The sequence below is a fragment of the Sceloporus undulatus genome, chromosome 5, assembly GCF_019175285.1.
Source record: "Sceloporus undulatus isolate JIND9_A2432 ecotype Alabama chromosome 5, SceUnd_v1.1, whole genome shotgun sequence".
NCBI classification, from domain to species: domain Eukaryota; kingdom Metazoa; phylum Chordata; class Lepidosauria; order Squamata; family Phrynosomatidae; genus Sceloporus; species Sceloporus undulatus.
This window is the reverse complement of record NC_056526.1, coordinates 170,910,310-170,916,378: the sequence shown is the minus strand read 5'-3', so window position 1 is coordinate 170,916,378 and position 6,069 is coordinate 170,910,310. Positions and strand designations below refer to the sequence as shown.

Genomic DNA, 6,069 nt, shown 5'->3' with positions numbered 1-6,069 from the left:
TACTGAGGAAGTAGTCTAAGAAAGCTTATGCTACAACTGTTTTCACACAAAAAGGTGCAACAAGATCCCTTTGTGTATTGTTATCCTAGACTGCCATGACTATGGCTGCATCTACACCGCGGAATGAACGCAATTTGACACTGTTTTAACTGTCATGGCTCCATCCAGTGGAATTCTGGGAATTGTAGAAAACATGCAGGGGGAGCTGTGTTAGCCATTTAACAAATCCATTAGTGATACCTTCATTGGCCAAAAACCCAATTGGAGATGTTAATTGGATGGATGCCTGCATGTTTTTTCAGTCCTCAGTAAAGATGGTATGGAGGATATCCTCAAAATCCTGCCTGCAAAGATATCCAGCTTGCAAAAGTCATCCTCCCCAACACAACATCTTTACTATGGACTTAAACAACATGCAGACATCTGACTGACATCTCCAATTGTTTTTCTTCTCCTGTTTGGTTTGTAACATCTTGCCTGATGAAGAAGCTCGTGGAGCTTCAAAAGCTTGCAACAAGTATATTGTGCATTTTGGTTGGCCAATAAAGGTATCACTGATGGATTTTTGTTTGGATCTGGGAATTGCAGTTTGTTGTGGCACCAGAGCTCTCTGACAGAGAAGGCTAAATATCTCACAAAACTCCCAGGAGTCCATAATATTGAACCAGGGCAGTTAAAGCGGTACCAAACTGCACTATTTCTGCTCTGTAGATGCCCCCTCAAACTATCTAACCCTATTTCTACTGCCCTCTCTGAGGCATTCTTGCCTCTTCAGTGCTAAGTCTTTTTGTGCTTCTAACAATCATGAAGGTGTAGGTCCAATACACACTGCAGAAATAATCCAATTTGAGACTGCTTTAACTGCTAGGGAATCCTGGGAACTGTAGTTTATCTTGGCCCCAGTGCTCTCTGACAGAGAAGGCTAAATGTCTTGCAAAACTGCAATTCCCAGACTTCCTTAGCATTGAACCAGGGTTTCTGAATCAAAGAATCATAGAATCATGGACTCATAGAGTTGGAAGAGACCGCAAAGGCCATCCAATCAGTCCAAACCCCTGCCATGCAGAAACTCTCAGTCAAAGCATCCCCAACAAATGGCCATCCGGCCTCTGTTTAAAGACCTCCAAGGAAGGAGACTCCACCACTCTCTCAGGGAGTGTGTTCCACTGTTGAACAGCCCTCACTGTCAGGAAGTTCCTCCTAATGTTTAGGTGGAATATCTTTTCCTGGAGCTTGCATCTATTGTTTTGGGTCCTGTTCTTTGGAGCAGCAGAAAACAAGCATGCTCCTTCCTGAATATGACATCCCTTCAAGTATCTAAACAGGGCTATCACATCACCTCTTAGCCTTGTCTTCTCCAGGATAAACATCCCCAGCTCTCTAAGTCGTTCCTTATGGGGCATGGTTTCCAGGCCCTTCACCATTTTAGTCGCCCTCCTTTGGACACGCTCCAGTTTCTCAACATCCTTTTTAAACTGTGATGCCCAGAACTGGACACAGTATTCCAGGTGGGGCCTGACCAGAGCAGAATAGAGTGGCACTATTACTTCCCTTGATCTAGACACTATATTTCTATTGATGCAGCCTCAAATTGCATTGGCCGTTTTAGCTGCCGCATTGTACTGTTGACTCATGTTCAACTTGTAGTCTACTTGGACTCCTAGATCACGTAGTTTCATTCAACCAGGTGTCCTCCATTTTATATCTGTGCATTTCATTTTTCCACCCTAAGTGCAGTACCTTACATTTCTCTGTGTTGAATTTCATTTTGTTAGTTTTGGCCCAGCTTTCTAGTTTATTCAGGTCATTTTGAATGTTGATCCTGTCCTCTGGAGTATTAGCTACTCCTCCTCATTTGGTGTCATCTGCAAATTTAATAAGGATGCCCTCAATTCTGTCATCCAGGTCATTGATAAAGATGTTGAATAACACTGGGCCCAGGACAGAGCCCTGTGGGACCCCACTGGTCACTTCTCTCCAGGATGAAAAGGTGCCATTGTTGAGCACCCTTTGGCTTCGGCCAGTCAACCAATTACAAATCCATGTAACAGTTGCCTTGTCTAGCCCACATTTTACAAGCATGCTTGCAAGAATGTCATGGGGGACTTTCTCAAAGGCCTTACTGAAATCAAGATATACTATATCCACAGCATTCCTTTCATCTACCAAGCTGGTAATTTTATCAAAGAACGAGAGAAAGTTTGTCTGGCATGACTTGTTTCTCTGAAACCCATGTGGACTCTTTGTGATTATGGAATTGCCTTCTTGATGTTCAGACTCTCTGTTTAATGATCTTCTCTAGAATCTTTCGTGGTATTGATGTCAGACTAACTGGATGATAATTGTTGGGATCCTCTTTTTCCCCCTTTTTGAAGATGGGGACAATGTTTGCCCTCCTCCAGTCTGCTGGGACTTCTCCTGTTCTCCAGGAGTTTTCAAAGATTATTGCTAATGGCTCCGATATTACATTTGCCAAAATCCTTGGATGTAGTTCATCTGGTCCTGGAGATTTATATTAGTTTAGATTAACCAGATATTCCTGTACTATCTCTTTACTTATTTTGTGCTGAAATTCCCCGATTCTGTCATCTGCTCCATTATCCTCAGGTTGAGCACCCTTTTCCTTTTCTGAGAAGACTGAAGCAAAAAAGGTGTTAAGTAATTCTGCCTTTTCTCTGTCCCGTTAGCATTTTGCCGTCTTCTGCACATAGTAGCCCTACCGTTTCCTCCTTCTTCCTTTTGCTGCAAGCATATCCAAAAAAAGCCCTTTTTATTGTTCTTAACCTCTCTAGCAAGCTTGAGTTCATTCTGCGCTTTAGCTTTTCTGACTTTACCCCTACATGTGCTTGCTATTTGTTTGAATTCCTCATTGGTGATTTCTCCTTTTTTCCATTTCTTATACATGTTCCGTTTAAAATTTAGCTCGGTTGAAAGTTCCTTAGTCATTCATCCTGGTTTCTTGAGACACCTCCCATTTTTTCCCCTCACTGGAACTGCTTGAAATTGTGCCTTCAGTATCTCCCTTTTGAGAAAGTCCCATCCGTCCTGAACTCCCTTCTCTTTTAGAATATCTGACCATGGGATCACCCTCAATACTTCTCTAAGTTTACTGAAATCCGCTCTCCTAAAGTCTAGAATGCGTGTCTGACTATGCCTGGCTTCTCCTTTCCGTTGTATAACAAACTCCAAAAGAACATGGTCACTTCCACCCAATGATCCCACCACTTGCACCCCATTAACCAAGTCATCCTTGTTAGTTAGGATCAGATCCAAAATAGCTGACCCTCTTGTTGCCTCTTTCACCTTTTGGACAATGAAATTGTCTTCGAGGCAAGTGAGGAATTTGCTAGACCTTGAGGATTTTGCTGAGTTTGAATTCGCCCATCACTACTACATCTCTCCTTTCTGAGTGTGTAGTCATCTGTTCTAGAAAGGCTTTATCAAATTCCTCCATCTGACTTGGGGGGTCTGTAGTAGACTCCCACAATAACATCCCTGTTGTTTCCCTCCCCTTTAATTTTTATCCAGATACTCTCCACCTTTCTGCCACTATTGATGTCCTGGATCTCTTCACTGGTGTAAATATCTCTGACATATAGTGCTATTCCTCCTCCTTTCCTGTTTGGTCTATTTCTCTTAAAAAGGTTATACCCCTCTATTTCCACATTCCAATTATGAGACTCATCCCACCAGGTTTCAGTGATACCTATTATATCATATTTGCTTTGTTGTACTAGGAGTTCGAGTTGATCTTGCTGATTTCCCATGCTCTGTGCATTAGTGTAGAGACATCACAGACCATGGGACTCCTTTACTTGCTGCCTGTGCATGGTTTTTTTGCCTCCCACTGTTGGGTCTTTGCACTATTTGTCTTGTTTCTGTCAGTTTGATTATTTTCTCCATCCCTTTTGCCTTCCTTAATATTGTCTCCCTCCCCCACGTAATTCAGTTTAAAGCCCTCCTGATCAAATTCTTGATACTGTTGGCAAAAACATTTCTTCCAACTGGCATGAGATGCAACCCATCCATTGCCAAAAATCCCCCTGTCATGGAACCGCAGCTAGGGTTGGCATAACCCGGCCGCAACCGGGATTTTCCCAGTTTTGGCAGCCCCGGGCGCCTCCCGTCCCGGGTACCACCAAAAACCGGGACAACCCCAGTTGCAGCCGGGTTGCCACAGCCCGCGGGGGCTTGCTGCCCTCCTCCTCCTCCTCGGGGAGGCGGGGAGGAAGAAGAGGGCAGCGAGGCCTGGGGCGGAGGCGGCGCCTCCCCGCGCACCCACGCCACCCTCCCTGCCCGGGCACACCACCCACCTCCTCCTCCTCCGCCCCCTCTCCCCCAGGCTGCGCGGCCGTGTGGAGGAGGCGAAGGTAGAGGCAATGCCTCCTGTGCGCAGGCGCACCACCCTCCCCGCCTCCACGTGCGCCCACGCCACCTTCCCCTGCCTCCCCGCACGGCCACGCCACCCACCTCCTCCGCCCCCTCCGCCCCTGGCAACGCGGCGAATGGAGGAGGGGGAGAAGGAGGAGGAGGAAAAGGAGGAGGGGGGAGGAGGAGGAGGAGGAGGAGGTGAGTGAGTGGCCAGAGGCCTCAAGGTGGTTTTTTTTTTGGGGGGGTACTTTTAATGCTAACAAGTCTCCCTTGTTTTGACAGTGATAGTGTGGTGGTGGTGGTGGTGGTGGTGGTGGTGATGATGATGATGATGATGATGATGATGATGATGATGATATGAGTCAGTTGAGAGGCATGCAGGCACTGTTTCTGAAGCCGAGAGAGTGTCACCTTCCAAAGTATGTTTTGGGTGCTTTTAATGCTAACAAGTCTCCCTTGATTTGACAGTGATAGTGTGGTGATGATGATGATGATGATATGAGTCAGCTTGAGAGGCATGCAGGCACTGTTTCTGAAGCCGAGAGAGTGTCACCTTTCAAAGTGTGTTTTGGGTGCTTTTAATGCTAACAAGTCTCCCGTGAATGTGACAGTGATGTGTTATGAAGGATGTGATGAGAATGGATGAGCAGCTTGAGGAGGCAATGCACGCACTGTTTCTGAAGCCAAGAGAGTGTGACTTTCCAAAGTGCCTTTTTTGTGTGTTTTTGGTTCTTTAATGGTGATATTGATATCAGCAAGCCTCTGAGGCATGGCCAATGTAAATTGCTGTGATTTTTACAAACTCATGCGCAGTGAAGAAAAACCAAAGTCCCTTGACCAAGTACACATTTCTGAGAAGTACACTTAGTGCAAGAACTGTGAAACCACCTTGACATGTTCAATATGCATAGCCATGTTAAACCATGCTAAGTGTGAAACCCATGGGGTTTGGTTATGGAATAAGCCTCTGATGCAAGAGGCCATGTTAAGTAAAGCCAAGTGAAATGCCCAAATGTGCTGTTGTGTGTTTTGGAATGGATGTTGGGGGTGTTTGGCCTGAAAGGGAAGTACATTTCTGCCATCTGTCTAGGAATAATGCCAAAATGTCCTCCATTTTGATCATGCCTAAGAAACATGCATTTATATTAACATTTTTAAAAAACCATCATTTTTTTTCACGTGTCCTCCATTTTTAGAAAAATGTGTCCTACATTTGAAAATGTCATCCTACATTTGTCCTACATTTGTCCCGGTTTGGAGGTCCTGACTTATGGCAACCCTAACCGCAGCCCATGATCAAAGAATCCAAATCATTCTTGGCGGCACCATCTGTAGAGCCAGTTGTTTACATCTGCTGTTTTCCTCTCCCTTCCTGGACTGTGCCCTTCAACTGGCAGAACACACGAGATGACAACTTGTGCATCCATTTCTTTCAGCTTCCTACCAAGAGCCTCGTAATCCCTTCTGATGTTCTGAAGGTTCAATTGGGGTAAAGGTAGTGGGAACATCATTCCAGACAGATTCAGTATTGGGATTACCAGATCTACCCAGATCTACCCAGGGCAAAAGCGCCAATGTGAACGGGGCCTGAGTTCAAAGCATCCTCTACCTCACAGAGCACCTTTACACATAACCGTTAATAGAGAGAATTTAAAAAGTTTTTTTCTACATTAGATTGCCAACTTCAAATAGGTTGTA

The 6,069-nt window shown here is 45.1% G+C and overlaps 1 protein-coding gene across 1 annotated transcript in view; it reads right to left on the bottom strand.

Moving 5' to 3' along the window:
• The window catches only part of LOC121932291 (alcohol dehydrogenase 1-like), a 52,498-nt gene that overhangs the window by 34,240 nt on the left and 12,189 nt on the right, over window positions 1-6,069 (bottom strand). The gene's annotated exons all lie outside the window — the stretch shown is intronic.